Source organism: Pungitius pungitius, chromosome 4 (assembly GCF_949316345.1).
Source record: "Pungitius pungitius chromosome 4, fPunPun2.1, whole genome shotgun sequence".
Classification (NCBI taxonomy): Eukaryota; Metazoa; Chordata; class Actinopteri; order Perciformes; family Gasterosteidae; genus Pungitius; species Pungitius pungitius.
The window spans coordinates 4,675,740-4,695,132 of NC_084903.1; the positions used below are offsets into that span (position 1 = coordinate 4,675,740).

A 19,393-nucleotide genomic window follows, 5' to 3' on the forward strand; every position below is an offset into this window, starting at 1 on the left:
TCGGGAGTATTAAGGCATGTACTGTTTAATGCGTTTGTAGCAATAGGTATTCTTGTGCAGAGGCAATTTCATAGTCTATGAAGTTTACTGAGACGTGATTATTGCTGGTTGAAAACTTTAACCCAATACCCGCCAAAGATGACTTGAAATATAGTCAGCTGAGGCAATTTTTGTTAGTCTCTAAAGAGACTTGGGATTTTATGTCAAAAGAAATCTTTTAACCATGTGTGGATTGCAGGTCATAGTGGAATAGAGAATGATATTCCTAAAATTGAGGTATCTGCCTAAAATTTCAAATTTGTTTTAACATCCTTAGAACTCTGGTAAAGTGTAAAGCTCTACTACTCCAGGCCAATAAAATGGATTGTACTAAGTGTACTGCCAACAAAGTGATTTGTACTCAGTGTACTGTGTTGCCATCAAAGTGGATTTTAATAATTGTACTGCCAACAAAGTGATTTGTACTAAGTGTACTGTTTTGCCAACAAAGTGGATTGTACTAATTGTACTGTGTTGCCATATCCAGCATTAACTCTCATAACTTGGAATAATGCCTATGGCATGTCCAGCATTAATTGTGAAAACTTGAAATGGGCGTGGTTTGTAGAGAGAAAATCACCAAAACATTAACATACATGCTGTAAGGTTAGAGTCCTGCACCATTGGTTTCGGGAGTATTAAGGCATGTACTGTTTAATGCGTTTGTAGCAATAGGTATTCTTGTGCAGAGGCAATTTCATAGTCTATGAAGTTTACTGAGACGTGATTATTGCTGGTTGAAAACTTTAACCCAATACCCGCCAAAGATGACTTGAAATATAGTCAGCTGAGGCAATTTTTGTTAGTCTCTAAAGAGACTTGGGATTTTATGTCAAAAGAAATCTTTTAACCATGTGTGGATTGCAGGTCATAGGGGAATGGAGAATGATATTGCTAAAATTGAGGTATCTGCCTAAAATTTCAAATTTGTTTTAACATCCTTAGAACTCTGGTAAAATGTAAAGTTTTACTACTCCAGGCCAATAAAATGGATTGTACTAAGTGTACTGCCAACAAAGTGATTTGTACTCAGTGTACTGTGTTGCCATCAAAGTGGATTTTAATAATTGTACTGCCAACAAAGTGATTTGTACTAAGTGTACTGTTTTGCCAACAAAGTGGATTGTACTAATTGTACTGTGTTGCCATATCCAGCATTAACTCTCATAACTTGGAATAATGCCTATGGCATGTCCAGCATTAATTGTGAAAACTTGAAATGGGCATGGTTTGTAGCGAGAAAATCACCAAAACATTAACATACATGCTGTAAGGTTAGAGTCCTGCACCATTGGTTTCGGGAGTATTAAGGCATGTACTGTTTAATGCGTTTGTAGCAATAGGTATTCTTGTGCAGAGGCAATTTCATAGTCTATGAAGTTTACTGAGACGTGATTATTGCTGGTTGAAAACTTTAACCCAATACCCGCCAAAGATGACTTGAAATATAGTCAGCTGAGGCAATTTTTGTTAGTCTCTAAAGAGACTTGGGATTTTATGTCAAAAGAAATCTTTTATCCATGTGTGGATTGCAGGTCATAGGGGAATAGAGAATGATATTGCTAAAATTGAGGTATCTGCCTAAAATTTCAAATTTGTTTTAACATCCTTAGAACTCTAGTAAAGTGTAAAGCTCTACTACTCCAGGGCAATAAAATGGATTGTACTAAGTGTACTGCCAACAAAGTGATTTGTACTAAGTGTACTGTTTTGCCAACAAAGTGGATTGTACTAATTGTACTGTGTTGCCATATCCAGCATTAACTCTCATAACTTGGAATAATGCCTATGGCATGTCCAGCATTAATTGTGAAAACTTGAAATGGGCATGGTTTGTAGCGAGAAAATCACCAAAACATTAACATACATGCTGTAAGGTTAGAGTCCTGCACCATTGGTTTCGGGAGTATTAAGGCATGTACTGTTTAATGCGTTTGTAGCAATAGGTATTCTTGTGCAGAGGCAATTTCATAGTCTATGAAGTTTACTGAGACGTGATTATTGCTGGTTGAAAACTTTAACCCAATACCCGCCAAAGATGACTTAAAATATAGTCAGCTGAGGCAATTTTTGTTAGTCTCTAAAAAGACTTGGGATTTTATGTCAAAAGAAATCTTTTAACCATGTGTGGATTGCAGGTCATAGTGGAATAGAGAATGATATTCCTAAAATTGAGGTATCTGCCTAAAATTTCAAATTTGTTTTAACATCCTTAGAACTCTGGTAAAGTGTAAAGCTCTACTACTCCAGGCCAATAAAATGGATTGTACTAAGTGTACTGCCAACAAAGTGATTTGTACTCAGTGTACTGTGTTGCCATCAAAGTGGATTTTAATAATTGTACTGCCAACAAAGTGATTTGTACTAAGTGTACTGTTTTGCCAACAAAGTGGATTGTACTAATTGTACTGTGTTGCCATATCCAGCATTAACTCTCATAACTTGGAATAATGCCTATGGCATGTCCAGCATTAATTGTGAAAACTTGAAATGGGCGTGGTTTGTAGAGAGAAAATCACCAAAACATTAACATACATGCTGTAAGGTTAGAGTCCTGCACCATTGGTTTCGGGAGTATTAAGGCATGTACTGTTTAATGCGTTTGTAGCAATAGGTATTCTTGTGCAGAGGCAATTTCATAGTCTATGAAGTTTACTGAGACGTGATTATTGCTGGTTGAAAACTTTAACCCAATACCCGCCAAAGATGACTTGAAATATAGTCAGCTGAGGCAATTTTTGTTAGTCTCTAAAGAGACTTGGGATTTTATGTCAAAAGAAATCTTTTAACCATGTGTGGATTGCAGGTCATAGTGGAATAGAGAATGATATTCCTAAAATTGAGGTATCTGCCTAAAATTTCAAATTTGTTTTAACATCCTTAGAACTCTGGTAAAGTGTAAAGCTCTACTACTCCAGGCCAATAAAATGGATTGTACTAAGTGTACTGCCAACAAAGTGATTTGTACTCAGTGTACTGTGTTGCCATCAAAGTGGATTTTAATAATTGTACTGCCAACAAAGTGATTTGTACTAAGTGTACTGTTTTGCCAACAAAGTGGATTGTACTAATTGTACTGTGTTGCCATATCCAGCATTAACTCTCATAACTTGGAATAATGCCTATGGCATGTCCAGCATTAATTGTGAAAACTTGAAATGGGCGTGGTTTGTAGAGAGAAAATCACCAAAACATTAACATACATGCTGTAAGGTTAGAGTCCTGCACCATTGGTTTCGGGAGTATTAAGGCATGTACTGTTTAATGCGTTTGTAGCAATAGGTATTCTTGTGCAGAGGCAATTTCATAGTCTATGAAGTTTACTGAGACGTGATTATTGCTGGTTGAAAACTTTAACCCAATACCCGCCAAAGATGACTTGAAATATAGTCAGCTGAGGCAATTTTTGTTAGTCTCTAAAGAGACTTGGGATTTTATGTCAAAAGAAATCTTTTATCCATGTGTGGATTGCAGGTCATAGGGGAATAGAGAATGATATTGCTAAAATTGAGGTATCTGCCTAAAATTTCAAATTTGTTTTAACATCCTTAGAACTCTAGTAAAGTGTAAAGCTCTACTACTCCAGGGCAATAAAATGGATTGTACTAAGTGTACTGCCAACAAAGTGATTTGTACTAAGTGTACTGTTTTGCCAACAAAGTGGATTGTACTAATTGTACTGTGTTGCCATATCCAGCATTAACTCTCATAACTTGGAATAATGCCTATGGCATGTCCAGCATTAATTGTGAAAACTTGAAATGGGCATGGTTTGTAGCGAGAAAATCACCAAAACATTAACATACATGCTGTAAGGTTAGAGTCCTGCACCATTGGTTTCGGGAGTATTAAGGCATGTACTGTTTAATGCGTTTGTAGCAATAGGTATTCTTGTGCAGAGGCAATTTCATAGTCTATGAAGTTTACTGAGACGTGATTATTGCTGGTTGAAAACTTTAACCCAATACCCGCCAAAGATGACTTGAAATATAGTCAGCTGAGGCAATTTTTGTTAGTCTCTAAAGAGACTTGGGATTTTATGTCAAAAGAAATCTTTTAACCATGTGTGGATTGCAGGTCATAGTGGAATAGAGAATGATATTCCTAAAATTGAGGTATCTGCCTAAAATTTCAAATTTGTTTTAACATCCTTAGAACTCTGGTAAAATGTAAAGTTTTACTACTCCAGGCCAATAAAATGGATTGTACTAAGTGTACTGCCAACAAAGTGATTTGTACTCAGTGTACTGTGTTGCCATCAAAGTGGATTTTAATAATTGTACTGCCAACAAAGTGATTTGTACTAAGTGTACTGTTTTGCCAACAAAGTGGATTGTACTAATTGTACTGTGTTGCCATATCCAGCATTAACTCTCATAACTTGGAATAATGCCTATGGCATGTCCAGCATTAATTGTGAAAACTTGAAATGGGCGTGGTTTGTAGAGAGAAAATCACCAAAACATTAACATACATGCTGTAAGGTTAGAGTCCTGCACCATTGGTTTCGGGAGTATTAAGGCATGTACTGTTTAATGCGTTTGTAGCAATAGGTATTCTTGTGCAGAGGCAATTTCATAGTCTATGAAGTTTACTGAGACGTGATTATTGCTGGTTGAAAACTTTAACCCAATACCCGCCAAAGATGACTTGAAATATAGTCAGCTGAGGCAATTTTTGTTAGTCTCTAAAGAGACTTGGGATTTTATGTCAAAAGAAATCTTTTAACCATGTGTGGATTGCAGGTCATAGGGGAATGGAGAATGATATTCCTAAAATTGAGGTATCTGCCTAAAATTTCAAATTTGTTTTAACATCCTTAGAACTCTGGTAAAATGTAAAGTTTTACTACTCCAGGCCAATAAAATGGATTGTACTAAGTGTACTGCCAACAAAGTGATTTGTACTCAGTGTACTGTGTTGCCATCAAAGTGGATTTTAATAATTGTACTGCCAACAAAGTGATTTGTACTAAGTGTACTGTTTTGCCAACAAAGTGGATTGTACTAATTGTACTGTGTTGCCATATCCAGCATTAACTCTCATAACTTGGAATAATGCCTATGGCATGTCCAGCATTAATTGTGAAAACTTGAAATGGGCGTGGTTTGTAGAGAGAAAATCACCAAAACATTAACATACATGCTGTAAGGTTAGAGTCCTGCACCATTGGTTTCGGGAGTATTAAGGCATGTACTGTTTAATGCGTTTGTAGCAATAGGTATTCTTGTGCAGAGGCAATTTCATAGTCTATGAAGTTTACTGAGACGTGATTATTGCTGGTTGAAAACTTTAACCCAATACCCGCCAAAGATGACTTGAAATATAGTCAGCTGAGGCAATTTTTGTTAGTCTCTAAAGAGACTTGGGATTTTATGTCAAAAGAAATCTTTTATCCATGTGTGGATTGCAGGTCATAGGGGAATAGAGAATGATATTGCTAAAATTGAGGTATCTGCCTAAAATTTCAAATTTGTTTTAACATCCTTAGAACTCTAGTAAAGTGTAAAGCTCTACTACTCCAGGGCAATAAAATGGATTGTACTAAGTGTACTGCCAACAAAGTGATTTGTACTAAGTGTACTGTTTTGCCAACAAAGTGGATTGTACTAATTGTACTGTGTTGCCATATCCAGCATTAACTCTCATAACTTGGAATAATGCCTATGGCATGTCCAGCATTAATTGTGAAAACTTGAAATGGGCGTGGTTTGTAGAGAGAAAATCACCAAAACATTAACATACATGCTGTAAGGTTAGAGTCCTGCACCATTGGTTTCGGGAGTATTAAGGCATGTACTGTTTAATGCGTTTGTAGCAATAGGTATTCTTGTGCAGAGGCAATTTCATAGTCTATGAAGTTTACTGAGACGTGATTATTGCTGGTTGAAAACTTTAACCCAATACCCGCCAAAGATGACTTGAAATATAGTCAGCTGAGGCAATTTTTGTTAGTCTCTAAAGAGACTTGGGATTTTATGTCAAAAGAAATCTTTTATCCATGTGTGGATTGCAGGTCATAGGGGAATAGAGAATGATATTGCTAAAATTGAGGTATCTGCCTAAAATTTCAAATTTGTTTTAACATCCTTAGAACTCTAGTAAAGTGTAAAGCTCTACTACTCCAGGGCAATAAAATGGATTGTACTAAGTGTACTGCCAACAAAGTGATTTGTACTAAGTGTACTGTTTTGCCAACAAAGTGGATTGTACTAATTGTACTGTGTTGCCATATCCAGCATTAACTCTCATAACTTGGAATAATGCCTATGGCATGTCCAGCATTAATTGTGAAAACTTGAAATGGGCATGGTTTGTAGCGAGAAAATCACCAAAACATTAACATACATGCTGTAAGGTTAGAGTCCTGCACCATTGGTTTCGGGAGTATTAAGGCATGTACTGTTTAATGCGTTTGTAGCAATAGGTATTCTTGTGCAGAGGCAATTTCATAGTCTATGAAGTTTACTGAGACGTGATTATTGCTGGTTGAAAACTTTAACCCAATACCCGCCAAAGATGACTTGAAATATAGTCAGCTGAGGCAATTTTTGTTAGTCTCTAAAGAGACTTGGGATTTTATGTCAAAAGAAATCTTTTAACCATGTGTGGATTGCAGGTCATAGTGGAATAGAGAATGATATTCCTAAAATTGAGGTATCTGCCTAAAATTTCAAATTTGTTTTAACATCCTTAGAACTCTGGTAAAGTGTAAAGCTCTACTACTCCAGGCCAATAAAATGGATTGTACTAAGTGTACTGCCAACAAAGTGATTTGTACTCAGTGTACTGTGTTGCCATCAAAGTGGATTTTAATAATTGTACTGCCAACAAAGTGATTTGTACTAAGTGTACTGTTTTGCCAACAAAGTGGATTGTACTAATTGTACTGTGTTGCCATATCCAGCATTAACTCTCATAACTTGGAATAATGCCTATGGCATGTCCAGCATTAATTGTGAAAACTTGAAATGGGCGTGGTTTGTAGAGAGAAAATCACCAAAACATTAACATACATGCTGTAAGGTTAGAGTCCTGCACCATTGGTTTCGGGAGTATTAAGGCATGTACTGTTTAATGCGTTTGTAGCAATAGGTATTCTTGTGCAGAGGCAATTTCATAGTCTATGAAGTTTACTGAGACGTGATTATTGCTGGTTGAAAACTTTAACCCAATACCCGCCAAAGATGACTTGAAATATAGTCAGCTGAGGCAATTTTTGTTAGTCTCTAAAGAGACTTGGGATTTTATGTCAAAAGAAATCTTTTAACCATGTGTGGATTGCAGGTCATAGTGGAATAGAGAATGATATTCCTAAAATTGAGGTATCTGCCTAAAATTTCAAATTTGTTTTAACATCCTTAGAACTCTGGTAAAGTGTAAAGCTCTACTACTCCAGGCCAATAAAATGGATTGTACTAAGTGTACTGCCAACAAAGTGATTTGTACTCAGTGTACTGTGTTGCCATCAAAGTGGATTTTAATAATTGTACTGCCAACAAAGTGATTTGTACTAAGTGTACTGTTTTGCCAACAAAGTGGATTGTACTAATTGTACTGTGTTGCCATATCCAGCATTAACTCTCATAACTTGGAATAATGCCTATGGCATGTCCAGCATTAATTGTGAAAACTTGAAATGGGCGTGGTTTGTAGAGAGAAAATCACCAAAACATTAACATACATGCTGTAAGGTTAGAGTCCTGCACCATTGGTTTCGGGAGTATTAAGGCATGTACTGTTTAATGCGTTTGTAGCAATAGGTATTCTTGTGCAGAGGCAATTTCATAGTCTATGAAGTTTACTGAGACGTGATTATTGCTGGTTGAAAACTTTAACCCAATACCCGCCAAAGATGACTTGAAATATAGTCAGCTGAGGCAATTTTTGTTAGTCTCTAAAGAGACTTGGGATTTTATGTCAAAAGAAATCTTTTATCCATGTGTGGATTGCAGGTCATAGGGGAATAGAGAATGATATTGCTAAAATTGAGGTATCTGCCTAAAATTTCAAATTTGTTTTAACATCCTTAGAACTCTAGTAAAGTGTAAAGCTCTACTACTCCAGGGCAATAAAATGGATTGTACTAAGTGTACTGCCAACAAAGTGATTTGTACTAAGTGTACTGTTTTGCCAACAAAGTGGATTGTACTAATTGTACTGTGTTGCCATATCCAGCATTAACTCTCATAACTTGGAATAATGCCTATGGCATGTCCAGCATTAATTGTGAAAACTTGAAATGGGCATGGTTTGTAGCGAGAAAATCACCAAAACATTAACATACATGCTGTAAGGTTAGAGTCCTGCACCATTGGTTTCGGGAGTATTAAGGCATGTACTGTTTAATGCGTTTGTAGCAATAGGTATTCTTGTGCAGAGGCAATTTCATAGTCTATGAAGTTTACTGAGACGTGATTATTGCTGGTTGAAAACTTTAACCCAATACCCGCCAAAGATGACTTGAAATATAGTCAGCTGAGGCAATTTTTGTTAGTCTCTAAAGAGACTTGGGATTTTATGTCAAAAGAAATCTTTTAACCATGTGTGGATTGCAGGTCATAGTGGAATAGAGAATGATATTCCTAAAATTGAGGTATCTGCCTAAAATTTCAAATTTGTTTTAACATCCTTAGAACTCTGGTAAAATGTAAAGTTTTACTACTCCAGGCCAATAAAATGGATTGTACTAAGTGTACTGCCAACAAAGTGATTTGTACTCAGTGTACTGTGTTGCCATCAAAGTGGATTTTAATAATTGTACTGCCAACAAAGTGATTTGTACTAAGTGTACTGTTTTGCCAACAAAGTGGATTGTACTAATTGTACTGTGTTGCCATATCCAGCATTAACTCTCATAACTTGGAATAATGCCTATGGCATGTCCAGCATTAATTGTGAAAACTTGAAATGGGCGTGGTTTGTAGAGAGAAAATCACCAAAACATTAACATACATGCTGTAAGGTTAGAGTCCTGCACCATTGGTTTCGGGAGTATTAAGGCATGTACTGTTTAATGCGTTTGTAGCAATAGGTATTCTTGTGCAGAGGCAATTTCATAGTCTATGAAGTTTACTGAGACGTGATTATTGCTGGTTGAAAACTTTAACCCAATACCCGCCAAAGATGACTTGAAATATAGTCAGCTGAGGCAATTTTTGTTAGTCTCTAAAGAGACTTGGGATTTTATGTCAAAAGAAATCTTTTAACCATGTGTGGATTGCAGGTCATAGGGGAATGGAGAATGATATTCCTAAAATTGAGGTATCTGCCTAAAATTTCAAATTTGTTTTAACATCCTTAGAACTCTGGTAAAATGTAAAGTTTTACTACTCCAGGCCAATAAAATGGATTGTACTAAGTGTACTGCCAACAAAGTGATTTGTACTCAGTGTACTGTGTTGCCATCAAAGTGGATTTTAATAATTGTACTGCCAACAAAGTGATTTGTACTAAGTGTACTGTTTTGCCAACAAAGTGGATTGTACTAATTGTACTGTGTTGCCATATCCAGCATTAACTCTCATAACTTGGAATAATGCCTATGGCATGTCCAGCATTAATTGTGAAAACTTGAAATGGGCGTGGTTTGTAGAGAGAAAATCACCAAAACATTAACATACATGCTGTAAGGTTAGAGTCCTGCACCATTGGTTTCGGGAGTATTAAGGCATGTACTGTTTAATGCGTTTGTAGCAATAGGTATTCTTGTGCAGAGGCAATTTCATAGTCTATGAAGTTTACTGAGACGTGATTATTGCTGGTTGAAAACTTTAACCCAATACCCGCCAAAGATGACTTGAAATATAGTCAGCTGAGGCAATTTTTGTTAGTCTCTAAAGAGACTTGGGATTTTATGTCAAAAGAAATCTTTTATCCATGTGTGGATTGCAGGTCATAGGGGAATAGAGAATGATATTGCTAAAATTGAGGTATCTGCCTAAAATTTCAAATTTGTTTTAACATCCTTAGAACTCTAGTAAAGTGTAAAGCTCTACTACTCCAGGGCAATAAAATGGATTGTACTAAGTGTACTGCCAACAAAGTGATTTGTACTAAGTGTACTGTTTTGCCAACAAAGTGGATTGTACTAATTGTACTGTGTTGCCATATCCAGCATTAACTCTCATAACTTGGAATAATGCCTATGGCATGTCCAGCATTAATTGTGAAAACTTGAAATGGGCGTGGTTTGTAGCGAGAAAATCACCAAAACATTAACATACATGCTGTAAGGTTAGAGTCCTGCACCATTGGTTTCGGGAGTATTAAGGCATGTACTGTTTAATGCGTTTGTAGCAATAGGTATTCTTGTGCAGAGGCAATTTCATAGTCTATGAAGTTTACTGAGACGTGATTATTGCTGGTTGAAAACTTTAACCCAATACCCGCCAAAGATGACTTGAAATATAGTCAGCTGAGGCAATTTTTGTTAGTCTCTAAAGAGACTTGGGATTTTATGTCAAAAGAAATCTTTTAACCATGTGTGGATTGCAGGTCATAGTGGAATAGAGAATGATATTCCTAAAATTGAGGTATCTGCCTAAAATTTCAAATTTGTTTTAACATCCTTAGAACTCTGGTAAAGTGTAAAGCTCTACTACTCCAGGCCAATAAAATGGATTGTACTAAGTGTACTGCCAACAAAGTGATTTGTACTCAGTGTACTGTGTTGCCATCAAAGTGGATTTTAATAATTGTACTGCCAACAAAGTGATTTGTACTAAGTGTACTGTTTTGCCAACAAAGTGGATTGTACTAATTGTACTGTGTTGCCATATCCAGCATTAACTCTCATAACTTGGAATAATGCCTATGGCATGTCCAGCATTAATTGTGAAAACTTGAAATGGGCGTGGTTTGTAGAGAGAAAATCACCAAAACATTAACATACATGCTGTAAGGTTAGAGTCCTGCACCATTGGTTTCGGGAGTATTAAGGCATGTACTGTTTAATGCGTTTGTAGCAATAGGTATTCTTGTGCAGAGGCAATTTCATAGTCTATGAAGTTTACTGAGACGTGATTATTGCTGGTTGAAAACTTTAACCCAATACCCGCCAAAGATGACTTGAAATATAGTCAGCTGAGGCAATTTTTGTTAGTCTCTAAAGAGACTTGGGATTTTATGTCAAAAGAAATCTTTTAACCATGTGTGGATTGCAGGTCATAGTGGAATAGAGAATGATATTCCTAAAATTGAGGTATCTGCCTAAAATTTCAAATTTGTTTTAACATCCTTAGAACTCTGGTAAAGTGTAAAGCTCTACTACTCCAGGCCAATAAAATGGATTGTACTAAGTGTACTGCCAACAAAGTGATTTGTACTCAGTGTACTGTGTTGCCATCAAAGTGGATTTTAATAATTGTACTGCCAACAAAGTGATTTGTACTAAGTGTACTGTTTTGCCAACAAAGTGGATTGTACTAATTGTACTGTGTTGCCATATCCAGCATTAACTCTCATAACTTGGAATAATGCCTATGGCATGTCCAGCATTAATTGTGAAAACTTGAAATGGGCGTGGTTTGTAGAGAGAAAATCACCAAAACATTAACATACATGCTGTAAGGTTAGAGTCCTGCACCATTGGTTTCGGGAGTATTAAGGCATGTACTGTTTAATGCGTTTGTAGCAATAGGTATTCTTGTGCAGAGGCAATTTCATAGTCTATGAAGTTTACTGAGACGTGATTATTGCTGGTTGAAAACTTTAACCCAATACCCGCCAAAGATGACTTGAAATATAGTCAGCTGAGGCAATTTTTGTTAGTCTCTAAAGAGACTTGGGATTTTATGTCAAAAGAAATCTTTTAACCATGTGTGGATTGCAGGTCATAGTGGAATAGAGAATGATATTCCTAAAATTGAGGTATCTGCCTAAAATTTCAAATTTGTTTTAACATCCTTAGAACTCTGGTAAAGTGTAAAGCTCTACTACTCCAGGCCAATAAAATGGATTGTACTAAGTGTACTGCCAACAAAGTGATTTGTACTCAGTGTACTGTGTTGCCATCAAAGTGGATTTTAATAATTGTACTGCCAACAAAGTGATTTGTACTAAGTGTACTGTTTTGCCAACAAAGTGGATTGTACTAATTGTACTGTGTTGCCATATCCAGCATTAACTCTCATAACTTGGAATAATGCCTATGGCATGTCCAGCATTAATTGTGAAAACTTGAAATGGGCGTGGTTTGTAGAGAGAAAATCACCAAAACATTAACATACATGCTGTAAGGTTAGAGTCCTGCACCATTGGTTTCGGGAGTATTAAGGCATGTACTGTTTAATGCGTTTGTAGCAATAGGTATTCTTGTGCAGAGGCAATTTCATAGTCTATGAAGTTTACTGAGACGTGATTATTGCTGGTTGAAAACTTTAACCCAATACCCGCCAAAGATGACTTGAAATATAGTCAGCTGAGGCAATTTTTGTTAGTCTCTAAAGAGACTTGGGATTTTATGTCAAAAGAAATCTTTTATCCATGTGTGGATTGCAGGTCATAGGGGAATAGAGAATGATATTGCTAAAATTGAGGTATCTGCCTAAAATTTCAAATTTGTTTTAACATCCTTAGAACTCTAGTAAAGTGTAAAGCTCTACTACTCCAGGGCAATAAAATGGATTGTACTAAGTGTACTGCCAACAAAGTGATTTGTACTAAGTGTACTGTTTTGCCAACAAAGTGGATTGTACTAATTGTACTGTGTTGCCATATCCAGCATTAACTCTCATAACTTGGAATAATGCCTATGGCATGTCCAGCATTAATTGTGAAAACTTGAAATGGGCATGGTTTGTAGCGAGAAAATCACCAAAACATTAACATACATGCTGTAAGGTTAGAGTCCTGCACCATTGGTTTCGGGAGTATTAAGGCATGTACTGTTTAATGCGTTTGTAGCAATAGGTATTCTTGTGCAGAGGCAATTTCATAGTCTATGAAGTTTACTGAGACGTGATTATTGCTGGTTGAAAACTTTAACCCAATACCCGCCAAAGATGACTTGAAATATAGTCAGCTGAGGCAATTTTTGTTAGTCTCTAAAGAGACTTGGGATTTTATGTCAAAAGAAATCTTTTAACCATGTGTGGATTGCAGGTCATAGTGGAATAGAGAATGATATTCCTAAAATTGAGGTATCTGCCTAAAATTTCAAATTTGTTTTAACATCCTTAGAACTCTGGTAAAATGTAAAGTTTTACTACTCCAGGCCAATAAAATGGATTGTACTAAGTGTACTGCCAACAAAGTGATTTGTACTCAGTGTACTGTGTTGCCATCAAAGTGGATTTTAATAATTGTACTGCCAACAAAGTGATTTGTACTAAGTGTACTGTTTTGCCAACAAAGTGGATTGTACTAATTGTACTGTGTTGCCATATCCAGCATTAACTCTCATAACTTGGAATAATGCCTATGGCATGTCCAGCATTAATTGTGAAAACTTGAAATGGGCGTGGTTTGTAGAGAGAAAATCACCAAAACATTAACATACATGCTGTAAGGTTAGAGTCCTGCACCATTGGTTTCGGGAGTATTAAGGCATGTACTGTTTAATGCGTTTGTAGCAATAGGTATTCTTGTGCAGAGGCAATTTCATAGTCTATGAAGTTTACTGAGACGTGATTATTGCTGGTTGAAAACTTTAACCCAATACCCGCCAAAGATGACTTGAAATATAGTCAGCTGAGGCAATTTTTGTTAGTCTCTAAAGAGACTTGGGATTTTATGTCAAAAGAAATCTTTTAACCATGTGTGGATTGCAGGTCATAGGGGAATGGAGAATGATATTCCTAAAATTGAGGTATCTGCCTAAAATTTCAAATTTGTTTTAACATCCTTAGAACTCTGGTAAAATGTAAAGTTTTACTACTCCAGGCCAATAAAATGGATTGTACTAAGTGTACTGCCAACAAAGTGATTTGTACTCAGTGTACTGTGTTGCCATCAAAGTGGATTTTAATAATTGTACTGCCAACAAAGTGATTTGTACTAAGTGTACTGTTTTGCCAACAAAGTGGATTGTACTAATTGTACTGTGTTGCCATATCCAGCATTAACTCTCATAACTTGGAATAATGCCTATGGCATGTCCAGCATTAATTGTGAAAACTTGAAATGGGCGTGGTTTGTAGAGAGAAAATCACCAAAACATTAACATACATGCTGTAAGGTTAGAGTCCTGCACCATTGGTTTCGGGAGTATTAAGGCATGTACTGTTTAATGCGTTTGTAGCAATAGGTATTCTTGTGCAGAGGCAATTTCATAGTCTATGAAGTTTACTGAGACGTGATTATTGCTGGTTGAAAACTTTAACCCAATACCCGCCAAAGATGACTTGAAATATAGTCAGCTGAGGCAATTTTTGTTAGTCTCTAAAGAGACTTGGGATTTTATGTCAAAAGAAATCTTTTATCCATGTGTGGATTGCAGGTCATAGGGGAATAGAGAATGATATTGCTAAAATTGAGGTATCTGCCTAAAATTTCAAATTTGTTTTAACATCCTTAGAACTCTAGTAAAGTGTAAAGCTCTACTACTCCAGGGCAATAAAATGGATTGTACTAAGTGTACTGCCAACAAAGTGATTTGTACTAAGTGTACTGTTTTGCCAACAAAGTGGATTGTACTAATTGTACTGTGTTGCCATATCCAGCATTAACTCTCATAACTTGGAATAATGCCTATGGCATGTCCAGCATTAATTGTGAAAACTTGAAATGGGCATGGTTTGTAGCGAGAAAATCACCAAAACATTAACATACATGCTGTAAGGTTAGAGTCCTGCACCATTGGTTTCGGGAGTATTAAGGCATGTACTGTTTAATGCGTTTGTAGCAATAGGTATTCTTGTGCAGAGGCAATTTCATAGTCTATGAAGTTTACTGAGACGTGATTATTGCTGGTTGAAAACTTTAACCCAATACCCGCCAAAGATGACTTGAAATATAGTCAGCTGAGGCAATTTTTGTTAGTCTCTAAAGAGACTTGGGATTTTATGTCAAAAGAAATCTTTTAACCATGTGTGGATTGCAGGTCATAGTGGAATAGAGAATGATATTCCTAAAATTGAGGTATCTGCCTAAAATTTCAAATTTGTTTTAACATCCTTAGAACTCTGGTAAAGTGTAAAGCTCTACTACTCCAGGCCAATAAAATGGATTGTACTAAGTGTACTGCCAACAAAGTGATTTGTACTCAGTGTACTGTGTTGCCATCAAAGTGGATTTTAATAATTGTACTGCCAACAAAGTGATTTGTACTAAGTGTACTGTTTTGCCAACAAAGTGGATTGTACTAATTGTACTGTGTTGCCATATCCAGCATTAACTCTCATAACTTGGAATAATGCCTATGGCATGTCCAGCATTAATTGTGAAAACTTGAAATGGGCGTGGTTTGTAGAGAGAAAATCACCAAAACATTAACATACATGCTGTAAGGTTAGAGTCCTGCACCATTGGTTTCGGGAGTATTAAGGCATGTACTGTTTAATGCGTTTGTAGCAATAGGTATTCTTGTGCAGAGGCAATTTCATAGTCTATGAAGTTTACTGAGACGTGATTATTGCTGGTTGAAAACTTTAACCCAATACCCGCCAAAGATGACTTGAAATATAGTCAGCTGAGGCAATTTTTGTTAGTCTCTAAAGAGACTTGGGATTTTATGTCAAAAGAAATCTTTTAACCATGTGTGGATTGCAGGTCATAGTGGAATAGAGAATGATATTCCTAAAATTGAGGTATCTGCCTAAAATTTCAAATTTGTTTTAACATCCTTAGAACTCTGGTAAAGTGTAAAGCTCTACTACTCCAGGCCAATAAAATGGATTGTACTAAGTGTACTGCCAACAAAGTGATTTGTACTCAGTGTACTGTGTTGCCATCAAAGTGGATTTTAATAATTGTACTGCCAACAAAGTGATTTGTACTAAGTGTACTGTTTTGCCAACAAAGTGGATTGTACTAATTGTACTGTGTTGCCATATCCAGCATTAACTCTCATAACTTGGAATAATGCCTATGGCATGTCCAGCATTAATTGTGAAAACTTGAAATGGGCGTGGTTTGTAGAGAGAAAATCACCAAAACATTAACATACATGCTGTAAGGTTAGAGTCCTGCACCATTGGTTTCGGGAGTATTAAGGCATGTACTGTTTAATGCGTTTGTAGCAATAGGTATTCTTGTGCAGAGGCAATTTCATAGTCTATGAAGTTTACTGAGACGTGATTATTGCTGGTTGAAAACTTTAACCCAATACCCGCCAAAGATGACTTGAAATATAGTCAGCTGAGGCAATTTTTGTTAGTCTCTAAAGAGACTTGGGATTTTATGTCAAAAGAAATCTTTTATCCATGTGTGGATTGCAGGTCATAGGGGAATAGAGAATGATATTGCTAAAATTGAGGTATCTGCCTAAAATTTCAAATTTGTTTTAACATCCTTAGAACTCTAGTAAAGTGTAAAGCTCTACTACTCCAGGGCAATAAAATGGATTGTACTAAGTGTACTGCCAACAAAGTGATTTGTACTAAGTGTACTGTTTTGCCAACAAAGTGGATTGTACTAATTGTACTGTGTTGCCATATCCAGCATTAACTCTCATAACTTGGAATAATGCCTATGGCATGTCCAGCATTAATTGTGAAAACTTGAAATGGGCATGGTTTGTAGCGAGAAAATCACCAAAACATTAACATACATGCTGTAAGGTTAGAGTCCTGCACCATTGGTTTCGGGAGTATTAAGGCATGTACTGTTTAATGCGTTTGTAGCAATAGGTATTCTTGTGCAGAGGCAATTTCATAGTCTATGAAGTTTACTGAGACGTGATTATTGCTGGTTGAAAACTTTAACCCAATACCCGCCAAAGATGACTTGAAATATAGTCAGCTGAGGCAATTTTTGTTAGTCTCTAAAGAGACTTGGGATTTTATGTCAAAAGAAATCTTTTAACCATGTGTGGATTGCAGGTCATAGTGGAATAGAGAATGATATTCCTAAAATTGAGGTATCTGCCTAAAATTTCAAATTTGTTTTAACATCCTTAGAACTCTGGTAAAATGTAAAGTTTTACTACTCCAGGCCAATAAAATGGATTGTACTAAGTGTACTGCCAACAAAGTGATTTGTACTCAGTGTACTGTGTTGCCATCAAAGTGGATTTTAATAATTGTACTGCCAACAAAGTGATTTGTACTAAGTGTACTGTTTTGCCAACAAAGTGGATTGTACTAATTGTACTGTGTTGCCATATCCAGCATTAACTCTCATAACTTGGAATAATGCCTATGGCATGTCCAGCATTAATTGTGAAAACTTGAAATGGGCGTGGTTTGTAGAGAGAAAATCACCAAAACATTAACATACATGCTGTAAGGTTAGAGTCCTGCACCATTGGTTTCGGGAGTATTAAGGCATGTACTGTTTAATGCGTTTGTAGCAATAGGTATTCTTGTGCAGAGGCAATTTCATAGTCTATGAAGTTTACTGAGACGTGATTATTGCTGGTTGAAAACTTTAACCCAATACCCGCCAAAGATGACTTGAAATATAGTCAGCTGAGGCAATTTTTGTTAGTCTCTAAAGAGACTTGGGATTTTATGTCAAAAGAAATCTTTTAACCATGTGTGGATTGCAGGTCATAGGGGAATGGAGAATGATATTCCTAAAATTGAGGTATCTGCCTAAAATTTCAAATTTGTTTTAACATCCTTAGAACTCTGGTAAAATGTAAAGTTTTACTACTCCAGGCCAATAAAATGGATTGTACTAAGTGTACTGCCAACAAAGTGATTTGTACTCAGTGTACTGTGTTGCCATCAAAGTGGATTTTAATAATTGTACTGCCAACAAAGTGATTTGTACTAAGTGTACTGTTTTGCCAACAAAGTGGATTGTACTAATTGTACTGTGTTGCCATATCCAGCATTAACTCTCATAACTTGGAATAATGCCTATGGCATGTCCAGCATTAATTGTGAAAACTTGAAATGGGCGTGGTTTGTAGAGAGAAAATCACCAAAACATTAACATACATGCTGTAAGGTTAGAGTCCTGCACCATTGGTTTCGGGAGTATTAAGGCATGTACTGTTTAATGCGTTTGTAGCAATAGGTATTCTTGTGCAGAGGCAATTTCATAGTCTATGAAGTTTACTGAGACGTGATTATTGCTGGTTGAAAACTTTAACCCAATACCCGCCAAAGATGACTTGAAATATAGTCAGCTGAGGCAATTTTTGTTAGTCTCTAAAGAGACTTGGGATTTTATGTCAAAAGAAATCTTTTATCCATGTGTGGATTGCAGGTCATAGGGGAATAGAGAATGATATTGCTAAAATTGAGGTATCTGCCTAAAATTTCAAATTTGTTTTAACATCCTTAGAACTCTAGTAAAGTGTAAAGCTCTACTACTCCAGGGCAATAAAATGGATTGTACTAAGTGTACTGCCAACAAAGTGATTTGTACTAAGTGTACTGTTTTGCCAACAAAGTGGATTGTACTAATTGTACTGTGTTGCCATATCCAGCATTAACTCTCATAACTTGGAATAATGCCTATGGCATGTCCAGCATTAATTGTGAAAACTTGAAATGGGCGTGGTTTGTAGCGAGAAAATCACCAAAACATTAACATACATGCTGTAAGGTTAGAGTCCTGCACCATTGGTTTCGGGAGTATTAAGGCATGTACTGTTTAATGCGTTTGTAGCAATAGGTATTCTTGTGCAGAGGCAATTTCATAGTCTATGAAGTTTACTGAGACGTGATTATTGCTGGTTGAAAACTTTAACCCAATACCCGCCAAAGATGACTTGAAATATAGTCAGCTGAGGCAATTTTTGTTAGTCTCTAAAGAGACTTGGGATTTTATGTCAAAAGAAATCTTTTAACCATGTGTGGATTGCAGGTCATAGTGGAATAGAGAATGATATTCCTAAAATTGAGGTATCTGCCTAAAATTTCAAATTTGTTTTAACATCCTTAGAACTCTGGTAAAGTGTAAAGCTCTACTACTCCAGGCCAATAAAATGGATTGTACTAAGTGTACTGCCAACAAAGTGATTTGTACTCAGTGTACTGTGTTGCCATCAAAGTGGATTTTAATAATTGTACTGCCAACAAAGTGATTTGTACTAAGTGTACTGTTTTGCCAACAAAGTGGATTGTACTAATTGTACTGTGTTGCCATATCCAGCATTAACTCTCATAACTTGGAATAATGCCTATGGCATGTCCAGCATTAATTGTGAAAACTTGAAATGGGCGTGGTTTGTAGAGAGAAAATCACCAAAACATTAACATACATGCTGTAAGGTTAGAGTCCTGCACCATTGGTTTCG

The 19,393-nt window shown here is 36.3% G+C and overlaps 30 non-coding genes across 30 annotated transcripts; all 30 read left to right on the forward strand.

Annotated features, from left to right (window-relative positions):
* The first annotated feature begins 48 nt into the window (after nt 1-48).
* Nucleotides 49-189, forward strand: LOC134127389 (U4 spliceosomal RNA). Its single transcript, XR_009956105.1, has one exon. It is a non-coding gene; the product is annotated as a U4 spliceosomal RNA (small nuclear RNA).
* Nucleotides 190-716: 527 nt separating this feature from the next.
* Nucleotides 717-857, forward strand: LOC134127390 (U4 spliceosomal RNA). The gene has a single exon (XR_009956106.1). It is a non-coding gene; the product is annotated as a U4 spliceosomal RNA (small nuclear RNA).
* Nucleotides 858-1,384: 527 nt separating this feature from the next.
* Nucleotides 1,385-1,525, forward strand: LOC134127391 (U4 spliceosomal RNA). Its single transcript, XR_009956107.1, has one exon. It is a non-coding gene; the product is annotated as a U4 spliceosomal RNA (small nuclear RNA).
* Nucleotides 1,526-1,987: 462 nt separating this feature from the next.
* LOC134127444 (U4 spliceosomal RNA) lies at nt 1,988-2,128 on the forward strand. The gene has a single exon (XR_009956160.1). It is a non-coding gene; the product is annotated as a U4 spliceosomal RNA (small nuclear RNA).
* A 527-nt stretch (nt 2,129-2,655) lies between these two features.
* On the forward strand, nt 2,656-2,796 carry LOC134127392 (U4 spliceosomal RNA). Its single transcript, XR_009956108.1, has one exon. It is a non-coding gene; the product is annotated as a U4 spliceosomal RNA (small nuclear RNA).
* A 527-nt stretch (nt 2,797-3,323) lies between these two features.
* Nucleotides 3,324-3,464, forward strand: LOC134127393 (U4 spliceosomal RNA). Its single transcript, XR_009956109.1, has one exon. It is a non-coding gene; the product is annotated as a U4 spliceosomal RNA (small nuclear RNA).
* A 462-nt stretch (nt 3,465-3,926) lies between these two features.
* On the forward strand, nt 3,927-4,067 carry LOC134127394 (U4 spliceosomal RNA). Its single transcript, XR_009956110.1, has one exon. It is a non-coding gene; the product is annotated as a U4 spliceosomal RNA (small nuclear RNA).
* Nucleotides 4,068-4,594: 527 nt separating this feature from the next.
* Nucleotides 4,595-4,735, forward strand: LOC134127395 (U4 spliceosomal RNA). Its single transcript, XR_009956111.1, has one exon. It is a non-coding gene; the product is annotated as a U4 spliceosomal RNA (small nuclear RNA).
* A 527-nt stretch (nt 4,736-5,262) lies between these two features.
* LOC134127396 (U4 spliceosomal RNA) lies at nt 5,263-5,403 on the forward strand. Its single transcript, XR_009956112.1, has one exon. It is a non-coding gene; the product is annotated as a U4 spliceosomal RNA (small nuclear RNA).
* A 462-nt stretch (nt 5,404-5,865) lies between these two features.
* Nucleotides 5,866-6,006, forward strand: LOC134127398 (U4 spliceosomal RNA). Its single transcript, XR_009956114.1, has one exon. It is a non-coding gene; the product is annotated as a U4 spliceosomal RNA (small nuclear RNA).
* Nucleotides 6,007-6,468: 462 nt separating this feature from the next.
* Nucleotides 6,469-6,609, forward strand: LOC134127399 (U4 spliceosomal RNA). Its single transcript, XR_009956115.1, has one exon. It is a non-coding gene; the product is annotated as a U4 spliceosomal RNA (small nuclear RNA).
* A 527-nt stretch (nt 6,610-7,136) lies between these two features.
* LOC134127400 (U4 spliceosomal RNA) lies at nt 7,137-7,277 on the forward strand. The gene has a single exon (XR_009956116.1). It is a non-coding gene; the product is annotated as a U4 spliceosomal RNA (small nuclear RNA).
* Nucleotides 7,278-7,804: 527 nt separating this feature from the next.
* LOC134127401 (U4 spliceosomal RNA) lies at nt 7,805-7,945 on the forward strand. Its single transcript, XR_009956117.1, has one exon. It is a non-coding gene; the product is annotated as a U4 spliceosomal RNA (small nuclear RNA).
* Nucleotides 7,946-8,407: 462 nt separating this feature from the next.
* Nucleotides 8,408-8,548, forward strand: LOC134127402 (U4 spliceosomal RNA). Its single transcript, XR_009956118.1, has one exon. It is a non-coding gene; the product is annotated as a U4 spliceosomal RNA (small nuclear RNA).
* Nucleotides 8,549-9,075: 527 nt separating this feature from the next.
* On the forward strand, nt 9,076-9,216 carry LOC134127403 (U4 spliceosomal RNA). Its single transcript, XR_009956119.1, has one exon. It is a non-coding gene; the product is annotated as a U4 spliceosomal RNA (small nuclear RNA).
* Nucleotides 9,217-9,743: 527 nt separating this feature from the next.
* Nucleotides 9,744-9,884, forward strand: LOC134127404 (U4 spliceosomal RNA). Its single transcript, XR_009956120.1, has one exon. It is a non-coding gene; the product is annotated as a U4 spliceosomal RNA (small nuclear RNA).
* Nucleotides 9,885-10,346: 462 nt separating this feature from the next.
* LOC134127405 (U4 spliceosomal RNA) lies at nt 10,347-10,487 on the forward strand. The gene has a single exon (XR_009956121.1). It is a non-coding gene; the product is annotated as a U4 spliceosomal RNA (small nuclear RNA).
* Nucleotides 10,488-11,014: 527 nt separating this feature from the next.
* Nucleotides 11,015-11,155, forward strand: LOC134127406 (U4 spliceosomal RNA). Its single transcript, XR_009956122.1, has one exon. It is a non-coding gene; the product is annotated as a U4 spliceosomal RNA (small nuclear RNA).
* Nucleotides 11,156-11,682: 527 nt separating this feature from the next.
* Nucleotides 11,683-11,823, forward strand: LOC134127407 (U4 spliceosomal RNA). Its single transcript, XR_009956123.1, has one exon. It is a non-coding gene; the product is annotated as a U4 spliceosomal RNA (small nuclear RNA).
* A 527-nt stretch (nt 11,824-12,350) lies between these two features.
* Nucleotides 12,351-12,491, forward strand: LOC134127409 (U4 spliceosomal RNA). The gene has a single exon (XR_009956125.1). It is a non-coding gene; the product is annotated as a U4 spliceosomal RNA (small nuclear RNA).
* Nucleotides 12,492-12,953: 462 nt separating this feature from the next.
* LOC134127410 (U4 spliceosomal RNA) lies at nt 12,954-13,094 on the forward strand. The gene has a single exon (XR_009956126.1). It is a non-coding gene; the product is annotated as a U4 spliceosomal RNA (small nuclear RNA).
* Nucleotides 13,095-13,621: 527 nt separating this feature from the next.
* Nucleotides 13,622-13,762, forward strand: LOC134127411 (U4 spliceosomal RNA). The gene has a single exon (XR_009956127.1). It is a non-coding gene; the product is annotated as a U4 spliceosomal RNA (small nuclear RNA).
* A 527-nt stretch (nt 13,763-14,289) lies between these two features.
* On the forward strand, nt 14,290-14,430 carry LOC134127412 (U4 spliceosomal RNA). The gene has a single exon (XR_009956128.1). It is a non-coding gene; the product is annotated as a U4 spliceosomal RNA (small nuclear RNA).
* A 462-nt stretch (nt 14,431-14,892) lies between these two features.
* On the forward strand, nt 14,893-15,033 carry LOC134127413 (U4 spliceosomal RNA). Its single transcript, XR_009956129.1, has one exon. It is a non-coding gene; the product is annotated as a U4 spliceosomal RNA (small nuclear RNA).
* Nucleotides 15,034-15,560: 527 nt separating this feature from the next.
* On the forward strand, nt 15,561-15,701 carry LOC134127414 (U4 spliceosomal RNA). Its single transcript, XR_009956130.1, has one exon. It is a non-coding gene; the product is annotated as a U4 spliceosomal RNA (small nuclear RNA).
* A 527-nt stretch (nt 15,702-16,228) lies between these two features.
* On the forward strand, nt 16,229-16,369 carry LOC134127415 (U4 spliceosomal RNA). The gene has a single exon (XR_009956131.1). It is a non-coding gene; the product is annotated as a U4 spliceosomal RNA (small nuclear RNA).
* A 462-nt stretch (nt 16,370-16,831) lies between these two features.
* LOC134127416 (U4 spliceosomal RNA) lies at nt 16,832-16,972 on the forward strand. The gene has a single exon (XR_009956132.1). It is a non-coding gene; the product is annotated as a U4 spliceosomal RNA (small nuclear RNA).
* A 527-nt stretch (nt 16,973-17,499) lies between these two features.
* Nucleotides 17,500-17,640, forward strand: LOC134127417 (U4 spliceosomal RNA). Its single transcript, XR_009956133.1, has one exon. It is a non-coding gene; the product is annotated as a U4 spliceosomal RNA (small nuclear RNA).
* Nucleotides 17,641-18,167: 527 nt separating this feature from the next.
* LOC134127418 (U4 spliceosomal RNA) lies at nt 18,168-18,308 on the forward strand. The gene has a single exon (XR_009956134.1). It is a non-coding gene; the product is annotated as a U4 spliceosomal RNA (small nuclear RNA).
* A 462-nt stretch (nt 18,309-18,770) lies between these two features.
* LOC134127420 (U4 spliceosomal RNA) lies at nt 18,771-18,911 on the forward strand. Its single transcript, XR_009956136.1, has one exon. It is a non-coding gene; the product is annotated as a U4 spliceosomal RNA (small nuclear RNA).
* Nucleotides 18,912-19,393: the final 482 nt, after the last annotated feature.